The 21,893-nt window shown below is 34.4% G+C and overlaps 1 protein-coding gene across 2 annotated transcripts in view; it reads right to left on the bottom strand.

Annotated features, from left to right (window-relative positions):
• Positions 1 to 21,893, bottom strand: part of LOC118205719 (uncharacterized) — a 97,259-nt gene that overhangs the window by 49,361 nt on the left and 26,005 nt on the right. For both annotated transcript variants that reach the window (XM_085812029.1, XM_085812031.1), the window contains exon 2: positions 527 to 631. The gene's annotated coding sequence lies outside the window, so the exon portion shown is untranslated. The remainder of the gene's footprint in view (positions 1 to 526; positions 632 to 21,893) is intronic.

Here is a 21,893-nt window from a genome sequence, read left to right as displayed (position 1 = left end):
AATTTAGACACATTTCTATAGCATTTCTTGCTTGTTGGAATTTGTACAAAAACAGTATTGTAAATTAACTTTTATTTGTAGCTATAATTACATGATTTCACTTAATAATGCTATAAGGCAATTTTGTTTCAATTAATTTAGAAAAGCAAATAAATGCAATGATAGAGACAACCATATGTGTCTCAAATGAATACCTGCATGCATATTGAAACTTGAAATAACATTATTGGACAGAATTTTTCCGTAGACCTTATATTTATTAAAAATAATTTATATTTTAACACTAATAATGCAAAATGTCTTCATTAAATATCTATACCTTCAAAAACAGAACTAACGAATTTTAAGCACTGTAAGAAAAACTGCAGCATTAATTGCCCACCGGGTGTTATAAACTTGATAAAAAATTAATCATGAAAATAAAAACTGTACACCAAATTTACAATACATTTCATAAATTTTAACATATACAAAGTTACCTTTCAAACAAAAATTATTCCAATATAAATGATAAAAAATTGCTTACTTAAACACCATCTCAATTCACACATAGCTCTTAAGAAATTCACACTACAGTAAGAGACTCTCACTGACTATTATATAGGATTCCATTCATCGAAAATAACTCTTCCTGTTATAAATAGTAAAGCATACAATAATATTTTTTTCAATAGTTGACAAGTACTACACAACCAAGGTTTAAAAATAACATTATATTCTAAAGACTTTCATGCATAGCCTTTTTTTTTTTTTTTTTTTAAGCACAAGAAGAAAAGACACTGTAACAAAATTTCAGGTACTTTTCCGTTTTGGCGGTGCAAACGATGAAGTCGCCAATAATGGTACAACTGACGCCAAACAGAATATCTTCGCTGGTAATCTTTTAGGCCTCATTTTCAAAACAAGTCGCAGCCATTTCTTACCAGATTGATTGTTTCTTTCAATACTTGCATATAATTTACATAGAATATTTACAAAGATAATTAAATTTATTGCCCTAAGACCATTTGCTGTAATTAAGTTTGGTTTGGTTTGGTTTATTAAATTATGGCAAAGCACTCAAGGGCTATCTGCCTTAAGGGAGGGATGCCTTCATGGAAGGCTTTCTAAGGGAAACTGGCTCATATATACATTACACATTCGCAGTAATTAAGTCAATTACGATGCAATCACACTGCTCACACAAAGGCGAAAATATAGAAAAGGCAAAATCAAGGGTGGAATTCATCAATTCTAATGAGAATGCACTAGTGAAGTAAAGCACTACGGTTTTACATAATTTCTGAGTAAGCTATTCATACAAATCGAAATAATTTTTGCATTTTAACTTGTATTCCAAATTAAGATTTAACTTGAAATTAATGTATATATAATTACTGAGAGAATTATATTTTTGTAGCGTAGTTTACGTGAGATGAGATCCCTTGGGGTCACGTAATATGAACTGGCGAATCAGGATGTTGAACCATGATAGCATAGTAAATTCTTAAATTAATGTTTTTTTACAAATTTACTGTCTGTATTTACTGGCTTTTTACAAAATTATAAACCATATTAAAATGTTTATGCTTTCAAAATAAAAAATTCTTAGAACTAACATTTGTTAACATTTTTTATGTGTATACTGCATGTTGTCACCAACAAAGTCTGTTTGGCGAGATTTGCACTGCCAAAATGGAAAAGTACCAAATTTCATAATAATGAATACAGAAGTAATGCTTTAAACAGCTATGAGAAAAATAAAATTAATTTTAATTATTGGTATTTCTATAAAATTGCTTAAAAAACTGTTTGTTAATTACATATTGCAAAATTATGTATTGTTTTGTTAATTACACATTTCTAAAATTTAATTAATTATGCAAGCACTTTAAATTCTTCTTCCTTCAAGTAGATGAAACTATAATTGTGGTAAGACAAAACTCAAAATACCGGTCTCCAGTTTTTGCCTTTAGAAAACAACTAATGTGCTTGTACGCATAGTTAATTCAAATGTAAATTAAATCTGAGATGAAACTACTAGTATTCAATAGTTTTAACCATTTAGTCACAGAGATTGTTATTACCAGAGATATTTTTAACGCGTCTGAGAGCGTATTTCACGCATTGAAAATCGGAAATACGCTTTAAAAAACTAGCCAGGCGTATTTTCACGCACTGAATTTTTAACAAAGGTTTAGCTTAAAAAATTTTTTCTACTCAAAACACCACTGAGACATTTTCGCCTGACTTCTTCGCGGCAAGAAATATAGGCGCGGTATTGCGCAGCGCCGTGCTTACTCAGCAATCACGGCCAGAGGGTAGAAGATAGAAATTGAAGTTTCACTGTATATTTAAGAGCACTGATTTCGTCACGTATTCCACATTACTGGATCGTCATTCGAATAGTAAAATTGGTTATCGACACACGTGGTTTGGGAGTTCGGTGAAATTTCACATTACAAGCTGAAAAAATCTTTTGCACTTTTCAGAAAATTGAAGGCGAACTAAAAGCATAAAAATAACTAAGTTTTTTAAAAAAAAATTTCTAGCATGATTTCTAATATGCCTTTAAATTATTTTTATGCTTATAGTGTTTGCATTTTTAATTCTTTCATTATTCTGCGCTAGTCAAGAAAAAAAGTCGAAATTTTACCGAGAACTACCAGTACAAAAATAAAATTTTAATTCCAATCTTCTTTTTTAAAAAGTCCTTATCTTCACTAGTCTTACAGCGCAAATCTGGGTGCTTGATTGCTATCTTTTCGTAAAAAAAAAATAGCAATTTTATTACATTTTTCAGTACAAAAATTGAAATCTCATCAATAATTGTCGGCTGTGATAAATAGACATCTCCTTTTATCTTCTAGTGGGCAAATCGGGACTTAACGTTCTATTTATATGAAATTACCGTATTTACGCAAATCTAATGCGCATCGTTTTTGGCCAAATGTAGTATTCAAAATTGGGGTGCGCATTAGATTCGAGTGCAAAGTTTGCCGATGACGTCAACCAAATTTCTCGACTACATTTACCGTTACATTTATCATTGACACATTATTGCATAGAGGATACAAACTGCAGAGTACGTAGTCACGAATGGAGGGCAAACAGAGAAAATGTCATATGACGCTACTTTCAAACGTAAAGTAATTCTTTATGCTGAAAAAAATGGCAATAGATAGGCAGGGAGAGAGTTCAACGTAGCTGAAAGCAATGTTCGCTTGTGGCGGCAACAGAAATTGGCACTGTTTGCAACTAAAGCTAGTAGAAAGAAATTCACTGGCCCTTGCAAAAGAAGACACCCTAAAACTGAAGAAAAAGTTTTGGAATTTGTATGTGAAAGGAGGAAGAATGGACAACCTGTGACTAGTGACACCATAAGAAATAAAGCAAAAGAGGAGGCTGAAGTTCTTGGAATACTGAAACAAGAGTTTAAGGCTAGCTGTGGATGGGTGGATCGGTTTATGAAGTGGATGGGTTTATCTCTAAGATGCCGTACAACAATATGCCAAAAGCTTCCTGCAGATTTTGAGGGAAAACTACTAACATTTCAGCGGTATGTCATCACACTTCAGAAGGAAAAGAATTTTTCAATGGGACAAATTGGCACCGCTGACGAGACAGCAATTTGGTTTGATATGCCTCGTAACTACACCATTACAGAGAAGGGAACTAAGGAAGTTATAATCAAAACTTCGGGATGTGAAAAACAACGCGTAACAGTGATGCTGGCAATAACAGCAGATGGGTGCAAACTTCCCCCTTTCTTAATCTTCAAACGGAAAACATGCCCTAAAACCCCTAAGAATGAAAAGCTGTTCCCAGATAATGTCCTGATTCGAAACCAAGAGAAGGGGTGGATGACGGAATCATTAATGCTTGATTGGCTCCGAAATGTATGGAAACGCCGTCCCGGTGGGCTCTCTAATCCATCATCAATGCTTTGTCTGGACGCATTTCGTGGTCATCTCACCGACGACGTAAAAAAGAAGATGCATAGCCTAGGCAGTGATCTTGTTATCATTCCTGGAGGGATGACATCTGTGTTACAACCCCTGGACGTTAGTATAAATAAACCTTTTAAGGGGTACGTTTAGGCGGAGTACGAAAAATGGTTTTGTGAGCCAAACCGTGTATTGACCCCGACAGGAAAAATTAAGTGTGCTGCCCAGCACATTGTTGCACACTGGTTTCTGCAGCCTGGAAAAGCATCGAAGCACCAATGATTGTGAAATCTTTCAAGAAATGCTGCATTTCAAATTCGTTGAATGGCAGTGACAATGACGTGCTCTGGAACGCCGAGGATGACGATGATGAGGAAAGAAGAAATGAATCTGCTTCTGACGAAGAGAGCTGCGAGGATTCCAGTGATGAAAACATTAGTGAATAAAGACGTTTACTACTAATCACTGACTGTAGAAACTGTTAGCTAGATAGAAAAGTTACGATTTATTTCATGTTCATATTTTACGATAGATACCGTATATACGGTAGTGCTAATTAACAATGATTGTTTCACATGACAATAGCCCACTAATAGGTTAATTCTATGTTCCGCTATAGTTTATATACAAATCCATTGTCGTATAAAATAAGATTCAATAAATGCCTCATATATCAATGATGCGCATTACATTGCCGACAAACAATTTTTTATTATTTAAAGTTTTAAAATGGGGATGCGCATTAGATTCGATGGCGCATTAGATTCGCATAAATACGGTAATTCGTCTAAGAGTCACCCCATGCGAAAATCGATACTTAGCTAACATCTATCTATTCAAAAATCAGTATTTTGCGTAAATTTTGAGATTTTTACTCTTCCTTCTTGCGCATGCGTTGACACATGCGCAGAATGTGTGTAGCTTTGAGGTCCGGATTAAAGACTTTTGACTGTAGTATATATGTGGAATATTTGCAAACAATGAAAGTCAAAACAGTCTTTGGCCAAATTTAAAACTATCGGGTGAATGCAATGCAGATACACTGAAAGAAATAATAACAAAGTTTTTTAACGAAAAAAAGTACTGTTATCAAAAGTTGTTGGCCTTTCAACAGACGGTGCTGCTGTTATGATGGGGGAAAAAACGGACTTGGCAAAAAATTTCAGGATATGATACCTGGTTTGTTGCACTGTCACTGCATAGCTCACCATTTAGCTTTAGCTGTTTTCCAAGCTGCTGATGGAATATCCCTGTTTCAAAGCTGCCTGAAAATTTTAGGTTCATTGTATGCTTATTTTCACATGTCCAATATTAGGATTGTAAAGCAGAAATTGATGCAAGATGTGTTAAATGAGCCAAACTTAACTCTCAAAGACATAAATGCTGTTCGGTGGTTGTCACTTGGGGATGCAGTTGATGCATGTCATATCAGTTATGATGCTGTGATCCTTGCCCTGACAGACATAATTGCAAACAGAAAAACAATCAATTCTATGGACAAGAGCTCAGGATTAATTAAACAATGCTCACAATTTTCATTTGCAGCCACCTAGTCATTTTTGAGAGATGTGTTACTGATTATATGAACAGTCAGAAGAACTTTTCAGAGCAATGATGTGGACTTCTCTGTATAGGTTAACAGTCTAGAATCAACTATTAATCGCATGCAGGAAATGAAAAAGGAGGAAGATCATGGCACTTATCTAAAGGAATTTTTAGAGTCTGCTTTTAAAAATGGGCATTATCGAGTTCAAGATATTAAATTATCTGTTTCTACTATATCTTTAAATGATTTCATGAGTGCTAAAAATGCATTTTGAGTGCACTGATAGAGAATCTGCAAGAAAGATTTAATTTGCAGCAAATAAAATTGCAGATGCATATTTTGCAGGATTTTGATGTTTTGTTGAATCCCTCTTGTGTCAGATTGGAACAGGATCATCAAGATTGGAGTCCCTAGATAATGTTATTAAACATTATTATAGGCCAGATTCTACTTCGGTTTTGGGTGTTTCAGCAGAAGAGTTAAAGCAAGAGAAGATTGAAGTAGAGTGTTTTTATGCACGCTACAGAGAATTCAAATTTAAACAGCTTGCCAATTTGTTCTCTCATCAAGTTTAGATGGTGAAGTCTTATATCCAGGATTTACAGCCCTGGCATAAATAGCTATGACTATACCTTTGTCAACAGCTGTTTGTGAAAGAAGATTTTCTACTCAAAATAGGATCAAGTCAAACAGGAGAAACAGATTTGGGGGGGGGGGGGGAACAACTGGAAATTCTAACGAAAATATCTGAGCAAGGCCCAGATTTCAAAGAACAAAGAGGAAATGTTTTTTGTGATTTTAATTTTGAAAGAGCTGTGATACTATAAGGAAATCAGGGGAAAAAGACATTAAAATTGTAATGTAACCAAGAATGCATGTTTTTTCTAACTTTAATTTTGAAAGAGTTTTGATGTTGTAAGGAAATCAGCTGTAACACTGTGGAAAAATCAGAGGAAAAGGATATTAAATTTGTAACATTAAATAAATATTTCATTTAGAACGTTTAATGTAAAATAAATTCTTTTATTTATAATGTTTAATAATTTCTACTAATATTTAACATATGCTATAATTATCAAAAAACAAAATAGCATCCTCATTTTTTTTTTTTTTTTTTTTTTTTTTTTTCCCATTTTGTCCATTAAAAAGTTTTTTTTTATAGAAAATTTGTCTCTGTAGTTGATGCTTTTTCCATATTTCACTCGTCATAAATGAATTTCACTCCTCCTAAAAAAGTCAAGGAGTATTTTTACTCTTCCAAAAAAATCCTAGGAATAACACTGGTTATTATACTTTCCACTAAGCATTTCAAATGTAACGCATTAATCAAAGTTTTCCTGTGTTACGCAAAGTATAATACTGTTACAAAATGTACAGGCGCGGTGAGATAGCTTCCACTCAAAGAAGGTTTAGGGTTGCTATAAAATGGTAATGGAAGGCAGGACTGCCACATTTGGCGACAAAATTGGCGATTTGCCATGAATGGATAAAGGACCTTCTGGAATGAATTCTTACCATTTTAGGCCAGAATGTTTTCAAACACAAACCAAAAGCTATATAAACCCTGCTGGTCCGCAGTTAGTATCGAGTTGGTGTCTCATCTAGCAGTCAATCCCTGCAGATTTAATCCAGTTGACAGCCGGGCAGTGAGTGCCAAGTGGGTCATCGAATGCACTAAAGAGCCTCGTAGTATATCATGGTTAGTGCATTGTCGAGAGATCGTGTTGAGCTCCGGGAATGACTGAACCGAAGAGTCGGAAGCTGTGCTCTGTGTGTCGTCAAGTGCATCGCGAGTTGTAGCGTGGAGAGTCTCGAGAGTACGTGGAGTTCTGAGAACGACCAAGCAGTCGGGAGCTGTACCCTAGTGCTTTGCCGTGAAGCTGTATCCACCGTAATAGCCTGGTAACCTGGAGGCTGTGTTGCTGATCGTGTCAGCGTCTTTATAGTAGTTCACCGACGACTGTAAAAACGTTTTTTGGAGCTGGCTTGACAATACTGGCCAATAAAGTGTGTTTTCATACTTCATCAAGTAGTATTGTCATTATTCACACCAAATAATAACGAACCCTGTACAAACGTGAAGGAAGAAAATAACGTAACAACTGGTGTCAGAAAAAAAAACGCAACAATACCGTGCATTTTTACAGAATATAAAAAGGGTCAGAAACATTTTAATGCAGTGAAGAACATTATTAATATCAAAAATAATTCTGCAACAGAACATAATTTGAAAAGTATATTTATAAAGGCAATATTTAAAAAATCTTATATAGCAAATCTGAATTTCTTAGCTTGAGGACATATGCAATGTCACCAAGCTTGCTCGATATTAGCAATTTTTAATCTTTGGCTCAGCTCACTTTTCCAATTACAAAGCGCAGTGGACACAAACATAGCTTGCATTAAAATTTACAACTGATAAGAAATTGTACACATTTCAAATGAAAGAACTGCTTAATCTCGCAACTGCGGAAGGCTAAAATGGTTTGCAGATCTTCGGCAGTTTTTGATTTAATAATCACCTGAAGTCTGCAAATGGAACTAAAATTTGATTTGCTTATTATGAAAATATAACATTAATATTATAATAATAAATTAAAATCTCACAAAAATGCACACTATATAAGAGATGCTCAAATTCTTTAAGAATCCTTGCTCTACACAGTCATCAAGAGCAATTTGTAACCATGCTTCTTTTTAAAATTAAAAAAAATGCTTGAACAAAATGCTTAAAAAAACTTTCAACTTTATTCTGTAGTAAATTATTCAAATATTTATTTAACAAGAATTTATTATAAACTCCTCTTCCAGAAAAATCTGCTACACAAATTTCAATAAATCAACATTGGCCTTCATTTTTATACATTCAGAAAATGCTTTTCTTATTTCTATTTTCAAACGGTTTTCTTTAACAATTGTTTAAAGGGAGTAAAAGGATTTCAATCCAAAGCATTAAAAGATTTTACAGGTACATAAAAAAATAAACCGCATATTCATGAAGTAATATTTGCTACCCGAGGAAGTTCTCATCAGTGCTGTTTTATAATATTTGGGCTTGATATTTAACCTCCAAGAAGCCAGGCTATATATATATATATACAGGGGTTGGACAAAAATATGGAAACACCTTTAAAAAAACATGTTTCTTTGCTTAATATGGTGTAGGAAACCCGTTGGCATCCAAAACAGCTTGCAGTCTTCTCGAAATGGATAAATACAGTTCCTGTACGTTTGCCAAGGGAATATTATACCGTTCTTCCTGCAAAACGGTGGCAAGTTCAGATAACGATGTTGGCGGTGGATAACGAGAACGCACTTTCCGCTCCAATGTAGACCACAAAGGTTCGATAATATTCAGGTCTGGTGACTGTGGTGGCCAGGGGAGATGGGACAACTCATCCTCGTGCTCAGAAAACCAGTCCTGGACAATGTGAGCTGTGTGAACAAGGGCTTTGTCGTCTTGGAAGACACCATCACCATGGGGGAACAAAGTTTGTACCATGGGATGAACTTGATCGGCCAAAATGTTCACATAAGTCTTGGTAGTCATGCGCCCTGACACAGTTATCATGGGGCTAGCAGAGAACCATGATATGGCTGCCCAAACCATAACAGAACCCCCGCCATGTTTCACTCTTGGCAACAAACAGTCTGTATTATAACCTTGAGATGGCGTTCTCCAAACGTAAACTCGGCCAGAAGTGGGAAACAATGTGAAAGAAGACTCGTCAGACCATATTACTCGCTTCCACTGCTCTATAGTCCAGGCTTTATGACTTAAACACCACCTTTTCCTGTTACGGGGATTAGCATCACTGATGAGTGGCTTCTCAATTGCAGCACGGCCAGCAATTCCCTGTTTATGAAGCTCCCTTCTAATTGTTTTGGTACTCGCAGGGTTCGGTAACACAACATTCATTTCAGCAGTAACTTTTGCAGCTGTGGTCTTCTTATTTTTCGTCACAATTGCCCTTAATGATCGTCTGTCACGATCACTCAGGACACACTTTCGTCCGCACTGTGATTTAGCAGATGATGTTTTTCCGCTTTTCAAATATGCGGAATAAATCTTCGATACAGTACCTCTTGAAACACTAAACACCTCGGCTACCTTGCTTACGGAAGCACCTACCATACGTGCTCCAACAATTTGCCCACGTTCGAAGTCTGTTAACTCTGACATAATGCAATGACAACCTCACATAACAGTACTCTGACAACAACTGAACTGTTTAGCACATTTACGAAGTTGTATAGGTGGCGTCAGTAGACAAAAATGCCAGCACCACCTACATATTTCATTAAAATCAATCTTTCTTTTCAAACACGCATTTCACAAGGTGTTTCCATATTTTTGGCCATCTACTGTATCTTCTAATGTATTTTGCAGTAATTGACAAAACAGATAATCTTAGTAAAACATAAATTTTATTTTTAGTTTACGGAGAAAGATAATTTGTATACAATTCTTAAGTGGCAAAATTTTCATACATCTACTAGCTGGTCAAACTTCAGAATTCTAATCTTAAAACAATTCCTTACGTTGCTGAGCAACGGTTACATCATACAAATATGACACCACTCCAATATCAAAGGATAAATATTTGTTAAATAATAAGATATCACAACCTCACCCCTCCACATAAACTTTAATTTATATTTTTATAAATTAAAGTTTACAATTTTTTCCCCCCACCCAAAACCACATCAGCACAATACAGAATTGAAATAAAACAAATAACATACACTGAGGAAGAGAGGAAAGAACAAAATATTTTTTATATATATAGAGAGAGAGAGAGAGAGATTATTTAATCAGGCTAGGGAGTACAACTTAATGAGTCTACATTTTTATGGTTTTTACCACTTTGATGAACGACCGTGTAATTGTAGGGTTGTAGTACTACTGCCCATCTCATAAGTCGTGGATTTAGACTCACATTATTTTTGAGCCAAACTAGGAGATATGATCGGTCATGATGAGGAATACAGTATGCCCGTCTAAATAACATAGAAGTTTCTTTACAGCAAATATTATGGCGGCCGTTGTGTCTTGCAGTGTGGGCTCAGTGAAGTACACGATGCAACCAAACAGACTAGTTCACGGCATAAACATTTATTTCTAACTCATAAGATAGCAGCGATGCGCTATTTACGCAGTTACATTACATTCTCCTCTACTCTCATTCACAGAGGTTCTCAGGTATAAGAGTACTGATACTCTCGAAATCAGATGTTACAGCCCTCCCCACTTATTTAGAGATTTAATCTCTGAGGAGCTTTGCGGATGCGCAAAGATCATCCAAGTCCTGGCTGGAGTTGCTGCAACTCTTTATCAGGATTCACTGGAATGACTGGCTCAGTTTTCCTTGGAACTGACGATGTTTCAAGTCTGGCTGAAGTTTGCACAGCTTCACTTCTTTGTTCAATGTCCTTGTCTAGAGCCTGTGGCTTCACGTTGCCATCTGAAGTAGCAGCCATACGACGTTCATAGATTAGCGGTGCAGACGGAACCTCGCTCCCTACCAATCTGATCTGATCGATGTGCCGCCGCAGTAAAGTTCCCTGAACGTCAATGGTATAATGTAGCGCTCCATCTTTACCTGTCACTCAGCGAATTTTCCATCGGCAATTAGCTGATCTATAATCCTGAATGGCAACCTTTTCTCCAATCTCAAAATTTCTGTCTTTGAAATCATAAGTATTCCTTCGGATGCGTTCTTCCATTCTTCATCTAAGATTTGGAACAACTAAATCAATTCGAGTTCTAATTTCTCTTTTTAAGAATAACATTGCTGGACTTAACAAGGTTGTCAAGTTCGGTGCTTTTCTATAATTCATGAGGAACATGGCAAGTTTTTGCTTAATATTTCCTGGATAACCTTGCATTGCACGTAATGCTCGTTTAACGGTGTAAACGTACTGCTCTGCTTGCCCGTTACTTGCTGGTTTAAATGGAGCACACGTTTTGTGTTTAATTCCTTATAAAAGTTTCAAATTCCCCAGATGTGAACTGAGGACTATTGTCACTCACTACTACTAAAGGCAGCAGGTATCTTGCAAAACAGTCTCTCAAACATTCAATTGTCTGAAAGGAATTTGTTGACTTTAAGGTATACACTTCTAGCCATTTAGAATGTGCGTCAATGATAATCAAGAACGTTCGTTCAAAAATAGGGCCTGCAAAATCTACGTTAATGCATTCCCAAGGTGTACTTGGATATTCCCAGCGATGGACCCTTGCCCTTACTGGATCTGATTTGAACTTAACCCGCGGGAAAGCGCGTGGGGTGTATCATACCCCAAACCTCCATAAAAGTGGAATATTCCTAACTTGTGAAACTGAAATTCTGTGCTGCTTTCAATAACTGAGTTTCTAGTTGTGGTTGACTTTAAAAACCGCTTTTTCTTTGCCTGTGTGTTTCAGAAAAAGATTTATCAGTATTTTGTTGGAACTGGGGTATGACACACCCCACGCGCCTGTCCGTGTAAGTGTTTTTCTGACTGAATATTTACCGTAATTTCCGGAAGAAACGCCGCGCCGTTTACGTGTTTAAAACTTAAATTTTCAGCAGGTGCGGCGTTTAGGTGCACTAAAAATAAAATATTTCCTAAGCTATACATTTCTTACCTTTAATTTATTTTTGAGTTATGGTTTCATTTCATGCATTTTTCTTAACTGGTATGTCAAATATCAGGACTTAGGTTGAGTTTTTGCATCTATACGGCCCACGAAGATGTCACGCGCAATTTAATCTATTGCGGCGTTTCTGTGTAATATTAATTTTTTTCCCACCATTTTTCTCGAGTGCGGCGTTTACGCTGATGCGACCTTTCTTCCGGAAATTACGGTAGTTTAGAAATTTATTTTTAGAGTGTAACAGTAAATATTTCTACTCGCAAGTAATTTTAAAGTACTTGACATTAAATTCTTAAAAATTTCTAACTGCATTATGGTACAAAGAATGAGTCCCTATGAATTGGAGATGCAACGCATGTGAGATTTATTAGAAATATTTGAAAGCTATGAAGATTGCACTTCGGAAACTGAAGATGAAACTAAGAATTTTTTCTACAATGTTTTGGTTTTGAAAAAGATAAAACATTAATTCCTGATGTTCTTAAAAAAGAAAAAACTGTTCTTATGCTTTCAGCATTATATAACGATCATACTATAGATGATACTACAGTCAAACCCCGTTAATTCGGACACCCATAATCCGGACCTCAAAGCTACAAACTTTCTGCGCATGCGTCGCATTCACGCATGCACACAGGCGTTTACGAGAGCACGTAAGACCTTTATGGCTGCGAATATGTTTGTGCGCATGCGCGTTTAATTTGTAACGGAGGTATAAGCTAAGCTAAAATTATCTAATTTAGTTAATGTTGCAGATTGCGTTGTTCCTTAATCTTCGAATTGGATCCGGCTTATTATTTTTTGCAGACTGTTAGAGCAATTTCATAAAAGTAAGCTTGAACTTTCGATTGTGTCAAATAGAATTTCCGATATATATTTACTAATATGTAATTTGTATCTACAAAGCGAAAGTATGTTTTGAAATCCGAAATCTGTTTATCAATTTCACGCAGCGGATTGGAAGTTGATCTGCCAGCACTATCCTTATCTTCAGGGCAGATGTTTTTATTTTATTTGGCTTATAATTCCTTACTAAGTGTAGTATTTCATCTCGATGTACTCCCTCTTTGATATGATTTAAATCAAGTTCCTCGTCATTATAATTCGCTTCCGATAGTGAAGAAAGTGACCCAGAGGTTATTGAAAACAAAAACATTTCGATTGACAAATTTGTCCGTATTCTCAACACAGCAATTATAGGACTTGAACAGCGGAACTTTGTAACTAAACAAGAAATTATGTCTGTTTAATAGAATTAAAGAGAAAATATTATCACATGAAACGAAGCAACTTACATCGAAAGAAATGTTTAATAAAGTAAACAAATAAATATTAAGCTTTTTCTTTTTGTAAATTTTGATACCCTTTAGATCATAATTGTTCTTTATTTCATAAATTACGCTTTCATATTTTTAATTTTGCAATTTCTGCATGTCATGTTACCAGATTTAAACTGATGATCTATAATCCGGAAAAATCCATAATCCGGAATTGCCGAAGTCCCGACGAGTCCGGATTAACGACTTTTGACTGTATTGGAGAAAATAAAACGTCAGGAATTATATGTATTAATAATATGACTAAAGGAACAGTGGATATGAGGGATGAAATGTCAGCCAATTATTCAATTGCCAGAATAACAAGGAGGTAGCCAATGGTAATTTTCTTTTCTGCACTGAATGTTGCTGTAATAAATGCTTGAATTATATTACATTCAACTGCTAATCCACCAACCTGAAACAGAAGTCTGTTTTTGATGGGTTTAACATTACAATTAATGAAAAAAGTATTGAACAAAGATCAGAGATTAATACTTTTCCAAGAAATTGATGTACTTCATGCAAAACAAAAGCAGAAGTTTCGACGAAGAATTAAAACGAATACATGAAATTCGAAACAACTAAGTATGAAAGATGACAAATTTTTTGCTCTCTCGCCAAGGACAGAAGAATATGAATGCAATGTTTAAAATGTGAAAACATTCTGTGCCAAAAACACATGAATGTATTTCGTTCAAAGTGTGAAGAAATAAAACAAGCATGGTGTATTAGAGATGCAATGAAGCTTAGAGGCATGATGTTTATTTTTTTATTATTTTCATTTATCTTAATTTTAACTCTAAGATTATTTCGGAAATTAATTTTTTGAAACCCAATTATTATTCACGTATTTATAACACACGAAAACAAAAACAAAAAAAAAAAAAAAAAAAGTTTTAAAAATTTCAAATTACATACAGTTTACATTTTTTTCACATACCACTTCACTTTAATTTTTTTCACATACCACATCATTTTAATTTCCTTCAAGCAAACATACATCTCTTGATTGGCTCAGTTACTTAACTCCCTAAATAATTAATATTACTACCTTTAGGATTTTTAATTTAATTTAATTTAATTAATATTAATATTTACAAAAAAGTTTTTACTATAACAAAGATAACAGCTTGACACTCAACTTTACCTACATAAGCACCCTCTATATAATTTGAAGAACACACTTTTGCAGACCCCAACAATCATATAGTAGGGAAGTTACAATTAAAACTTACTATTTACTTGCTTTAAATATTAAAAAAAAAAAAAAAATATGTAGTATCTAAGTATTTTCTAAATATGAAATTATATTTTTAAATATATATTTTTTTTAAAAATTGTGAATTAGTTCTTTTTGTTACTTTTTGTTTCTTATTGGTTTATATGGATTATGTACAGTTCTTTTATAGTTCCTTTTTATTGATATGCATATTCGTGTAGGGGAAGTTTCTGTAGACAAGGATTTCTAAAATACATTGGTTTCTAAATTTTTTTTTATTATTTTATAAAAAATTAATTTTTTAAGAAAAAGTTTAATTCTTGACTTTACTTGCTTGTTTCTCAAAAGACTTAATTAGTATTTTCCGTTTTAAACTTTAATTCTTAAATGTTAATTTCTAAGGGTACCACTTTATTGGAATTACTTTTGGTTTTGACTTTTACCCTTGCCTGCATGAATGACGAAACACGAATTGAATGATTGGAGAGTTAGGTTTGGAGGCACCTTCCCCTTGATAAGTCTGTCTCCTGCCTACTCTACGATCATTCCCATATGCATTTTTTTAAAAACTTGTTTAATTTAATTTTAATTTATTAAATAATTAGATTTATTTTCATGGATAGATTTTACACTTGATTTGCTTATGCTTCTGAATTTAAATGATATTGTAGATTAGTTCGAGATTTAAATCTATTAAATCTTTTACATGTTTGCATATTTTTAAATTATTTTGGCTTTTTTCCTTTTTTTAGAATTTAAATTTGCTTTTCGACTTTTTTACTTTTATACGTATTTGTTTAGAATTTAAATTTGTTTAAATTTAATACTATTTTTATCATATTTTAAGTATTGGGGTATGTGATACCCCACGCGCCCACTCTAGTAACTTTTCTTGGTGCGACTTCCGCTGGGTTAATACAATCGACACAGTTTCTCAAAACTTCTTCAATATCATGATCAATTCCCTTCCAAAAGATGTAGGATCTGGCGATTGCCTTCATTTTAATGATTCCTGAATGTCCTTGGTGTAACTCTTCGAGAATTGTAACTTGTTTTTTCGGAACAATTACCCTCTGACCACTCATTATAAAGTCATCTTATAAGGTGTACTCTGCTTCCCTACCTTTCAAACTTTCTCCAGATTTTAATTTCATATAAAGACTATTTAATTCTTCATCAGCTCGCGTTTCCCGAGCTATCTCCCTAGCTGTTACCGGAAGAGTTTCAATTTGGGAGAGTTGGAATATTTCAACATCATCCTTAATGCTTAAATCTTCGGACTTAAGAGGCAGGCGCGACAGGCAGTCAACATTACCGTGTTCCTTGGTATTTCGATATACAATATCAAACTAATATGCCTGCAATATCAGTGCATAATATAAAAGTCGGGTGGCTGCGAGGATAGGAAGTCCTCTTTTCGATTTGAAAATAGCCACTAAAGGTTTATGATCTGTCACCAGAGAAAATCGTCTCCCCTTTAGATATAGATAAAACTTTTTTGACAGCCCAAACAATTGACAGTGCTTCTTTATCGATTTGGGCGTATTTCTGCTCTGTGTTAGTCAGTGTCCTCGATGCGAATGCTATACACCTTTCTGTTCCATCAGACAAAACATGCGAGAGCACTGCTCCATGACCTACTGGAGATGCATCAGTAGCTAGCATTAACGGTAATGTGGGATCGTAATGCATTAAAACTATGTCTGAACAAATTTCCATTTTAATTTTTTCAAAAGCTATTTGGCAGTTTTTTAACCAACTCTATTTAACATCTTTTTTTTTTTTTTTTTTTTTTTTTTTTTTTTTTGTTAAATTATGTAAGGGATGTGCCAAAGTTGCCAAATTAGGGAAAAATTTGGCATAAAAATTCACTAATCCCAAAAAGATTTTGATGTCTTGGACGCCTTTCGGCATAGGAGCATTAGCAATTGCCGAAATCTTTCCATCCGTTTTATGCAATTCATCGGCATCAATTTTATGTCCTAAAAATTTAATCTCATTTTGAAAAAACTTACTTTTAGTTAAGTTTAATTTTAAGCAGTGCTCCTTGCATTTTTTGAAAAATATTTCCAATGCTTTTAAATGAGACTGATCATCCAGTCCTGTCACTCGAGCATCATCCATAAAAATTTTAATTCCTTTGATCCCTTGAAATAATCCCTTAACATAGTGCTGCCAAATAGCTGGGGCAGCATTGAATCCATACATTAAGTGTTTACAAATATACAACCCCTTATGTGTGTTTATTGTTAATAATCGTTGGCTCTCTGGATGCACCTTCATTTGTAGATAAGCATGACTGAAATCAAGTTTCGAGAAATTTTTACCTCAACATGAAAATATTTCTTCCGAGTTTTGGTAATGGATGCTGTGGCACTTCCAAATTAGGATTCAGAGTCACAGAATAATCAGCACAAAACCTAATGGAACCATCAGATTTAACAATTGGCACAACTGGTGTTGCCGATTCTGAAGTCTCAACCCTCTCAATGATACCTTTTTCTCAAGCTGATCAATTTCTGATTCAACTCTATTTTTTAATGCCAAAGGTACAGGTCCTACAAAATATTGGTTGAGAGTTTTTAGGTTTTGAGGTTTCAAATTTAGTTTTACTTCGTGATTGTTAATTTCACCTAATTTACCGTCAAAAATTTCCTTATACTCCTCAAGCAATTTTTTAAAATTCAATTCACTAGAAGTTTTCAATGTTTTGATGGCATTAAAATCGAGATTGATTTTATACAGCCATTCTCAGCCGAAGATTGTGTCCAAATTTTCCTTCACAATGTATAAATTTAAAACTAATTTTTGACTTTCGTATTCAACTTTAACGGGAACATAGCCTAAAGGTACCACCTTATCACCCCTGTAAGTTTTAAAAACTAAATTTGTAGGCTGAACCTTTTTATTGGAAATATATCTAAAGTTATTTATAGACATTAATTACCGAAACTGTTCCCCCAGTATCAAGTTCCATGCTAACTGGTTTGTTTTCAATTTTAACTTGAACCATTATTGGCGGTCTTTTCAGCTCTTCCTCTCTTAACATGTGCGTTCTAGAGCTAAATCCATAGATGGGGACCACATTTTTCGAATCATAATCATTATTTGCCTCAACTTTCTTTTGTTTAACCTGTCGGTTTTTCCTAGACAAATAACACGCCCTTTCGATATGTCCAATTTTTTTACAAAAGCGACATTCACTTGTTGCAAATCTACAGTTGTTTTTATTGTGATTTGCTCCTAAGCAATGCGAACAAGTTCATTTTTACCTTTATTATTCTTAGCAACAAAGTTTTGCTTCCCCGGTTTGGATTCATTTTTCTTGGTTTTAAGTACTTTCAGTTCTACGGAATTTCCTATAATCTCATTTGTACCCTTAACCGCCTTTTCCATCGCCAAGGCTATCTTTAATTTTTTCTCTAAATCAATATCATCTTCCTGAAATAATCGATCTAAGATATTACAATCTTGTAGACCGCTAACGAAAACATCCCTTACATACAACAAACATTGTATTTAGCATAGCCTCTTTATATTCACAAGTAATCGCTAACAAGCATAATTCAGTGACATAACTACTAATTGATTCCCCCTCATGCTGTTTTCTATCAATAAACATGTGCTGACTAGGTATTATTATAGGATTTAAATGATTCTTAAGAACCTTTTTTAGTTCGGTAAAATTTCTATCTGAAGGATCATCCGGAGAGAGTAAATTTTTCAACAAATTATACAATTTCACATTCAAGCTTGAGATCAGAACTCTCCCACATTTTGCCTCTGGAACATTTTAAATGTCCAAAAAAGCCTCAAATCGTTCTATGAACGAATCAAAATTTTCTACCGTTTCATCGAAATTATCAAAAGAAACAGAAATTTTGTCTTGTTTATGTCCTGATTTCTCTTGCAATGCGACCATTAAAGCTTCATTCTGCTTTATTAATTCTTCAATTAACTTCTCCATCATGTCAAAATAAAAATCAAATAACTTTCCTACCTTTTGCAGTTTTTGGGGAATCCCTTAATCCAAGTTTTGGTTTTGCTACTACTTACGCGTGTAACCGAGTGCGCCGAGTCGGGAACCATGTGGTTCGCCTGCGTGGGTTCGAATCCCATTCTCGTCGCCAACTGTTGTGTCTTGCGGTGTGGGTTCAGTGAAGTGCATGATGCAACCGAACAGACTAGTTCACGGCACAAACATTTATTTCTAACTAATTCATAAAACAGCAGCGATACGCTATTTACGCAGTTACATTACACTCTCTCGTTCACAGAGGTTCTCAGGTATAAGAGTACTGATACTCTCGAAATCAGATGCTACAGCGGCACATTCCTTTTCTGTGGTAGAGTACTTTTTTTCAGTTTCTGTAAACTTCTTACTGAGGTATAATACTGGATGTTCATTGTCTCGTTCATCTTTTTGAGCTAAAATGACACCCATACCAGAGTTTGAAGCATCAGTTTGCAAAATAAACTCCTTATTGAAATCAGGTGCATGTAGTATAGGCCTTTGAGACAGTTTCTCCTTTAGCTCTTCAAATGCTTTTGAGCACTCTTCTGTCCAATTTATTTTCCCTTTCTTTAAGTTTCCTTTCAAAGTTTCTGTTAAAGGTGCTGCGATAGATGAGAACAAGAGAATGTAGTGATTACAATATCCCACTAATCCTAAAAACGCTCTGACTTGACTTTTTGTGGATGGCACTGGAAAATCAAGAATAGCTTTTACTTTCACTCCACTTGGCATTCTTATACCATGACCTACAATACGTCCTAGATATTTTATTCTTATCTTGAGCAAATTTACATTTTATAGGTTTAATAGTTAAACCAGCGTCCTTTATTTTAATCAAAACGGCTTTCAGGTGACTTAAATGTTCTTCCCAGGCATTAGAAAAGTTTGCCACATCATCTAAATATCGAACAGCAAAGTTTTCACAACCGTGAAGGATTTCGGCCATCATTTTACTAAATGAAAATGGTGTATTTTTAAGTCCAAAAATCATCCGTAGAGGTCTAAATGTGCCAAAACTTGTAACAAAAGTGGCTAATCTTCGAGTATTAGGTGTTAAAGGTATTTGCCAGTATCCCTTTGTTAAATCCAAAAGAGTTATATATTTTGCACCTGCTACCGTTTCTACTCGTTGTTCGATGTTAGACAAGGAAAAGAATTGTGTTTTTGTCAACTTATTCAATTTTCTATAGTCGATACAAGGTCTTGGATCCCTCCCTGCTACTTCCACTAAAATCATAGAAGTGTAATCTGAATCTCCTATTTCAATTATTTTATGCTGAAGCATTTTATCAATTTCTGTTTTTAATATATCCGTTTGTCTAGGAGACATTTTGTATGGTTTACAGTGGATTGGGGTGTTTTCTGTCAATTGAATATCATGTGTTATTAAATGAGTTTTTCCAGACTTATTAGAGAAGATTTTTGAAAACTTCAGCAGCATATCATGCAATTCTTGAATTTGTTGTTCATTTAACTTATCACTTAAGGAACGGTTTTCTTTAATGTCCTCATAATCGAACAATGTTGGTTCAGAGACAATTGTTGGGAAATTTTCCTCCATATCATCAATTTCAGATTGATCTTCTGTAATTGCAAGGTTAACCGATTCTGCTCGCTTATGATAAGGTTTTAGCATGTTACCATGCTAGACTTGATTAAAGTCTTTTTTTTCCTTCGAAACTCACAACATAATTAGTTTTGGATAATTTCTTCTCCCCCTTCCCAGGATCTTTCCATTCAACTGCTAGTCTGTTTGGTTTATTCATTGATACAACTAATACTAAATCTCCTTCAGAGAATTCTCTTTTGATAGCTTTACGATCGTACCACACTTTTCTTTTGGTTTACACTTCCAGCATTTTATCTGTAGCCAGCTCTTTGCATCTTTTCAACCGATTTATCAATTGAAAAACGTACTCAATGTTATTTCCTTCATCTTCAGGATTCATCCACTATTCATATAATAATGTTACAGGTGTTCTACGATTTCAGCCATATACTAATTCTGCAGGTGTAAATCCCATACTCTCATGCGTTATTGTTCTTAAAGCAAATAGAGCTGTGGGGACTTGCTTCTCCCACTCAGAGGCTGCTTCAATACATAAGACTTTTAAAATTCGTTTGATTATTCAGTGAAATCTTTCAACAGGGCTGCTCTGTGGATGTGTACTAAGCTTCTAGTTATTTTTATTCCAAATTTTTTTTTACAAATTCAATGGCTAGATTGCTCATAAAAGAGATACCTTTATCAGTTTGTATTTCTTTCGGGAAATCCATTCTACTAAATATTTTAACAAGGCTTCAATTACTGACATTGTGCCAATATTAGGGACAGGTACAGCATCCGGATATTTTGAAAATAAACAAATAGCTGTAATCTTAAAATAATTATTTTGAAGATAAACAAATAGCTGTAGTCAGGGTTCGTACACATTTCTGCACATGGAAATTAAGTGCTTTTAAGGACTTTTAAGGACCATTAATGAAAAAAATTAAGGACCTGTGAGCAAATGGGAACTGAATAAATTCAATTAAAAATACTATCTATGCCTGAATTTCACTTTTGTAATTCCTAAGTAGCATGCATTATTAGTAAACATGAATTAATTAACATAATTATTAATAAGTTTGAGAATAAAATAAACTTTATGCAATTTATCAAGTAGCATTAAATATTTTACACTTAAAAAAGACATATTTGAAAGAAAATAAGCAACATTTATGTTTTACTAACAGTTAGCTTTTTAAGTTGATTTTTTGTACATCTCATTTTGTCACATACTTGGTCAGTCTAGAGGTTTAATAAATAGCAGGTAGATTTTATGTCATATGGCATAGGTTAAAATAAGAAGTAAGATCATAATCAGCATGATTCATAACAAAAGACTGAATGCTGTCACCGCTGCTGCTTGTCTAGAGAGACCTGCTGATTAGAACGAAATCACCTCATATGCGGTCAGGTCGTAAATTTAGAACCCCTTTTTTCACGGGAGGGGCTGAAAAGGAGCTGGATAATCTTGCTCGTGGTCTTGAGAAAATGTGGGGGGTCGTTTAAACATCTAACTTCTCTACATTCAGTTTTTATACAGAGGAAAATACAAATAGAACTCTTCGAATGAATGCAATTTTGTACAATGAAAATGTATTAGTGAACTATAAAGTGTAAGGCAAATAACATCTTTTTTTAAAGTAGGAGTACAGATATTTGTTACACGAATGAATTTGTAG

The sequence above is a fragment of the Stegodyphus dumicola genome, chromosome 2, assembly GCF_044657685.1.
Source record: "Stegodyphus dumicola isolate Sdum_Otavi_A_Nest chromosome 2, ASM4465768v1".
NCBI lineage: Eukaryota > Metazoa > Arthropoda > Arachnida > Araneae > Eresidae > Stegodyphus > Stegodyphus dumicola.
This window is presented reverse-complemented; position numbering and strand designations above follow the sequence as displayed.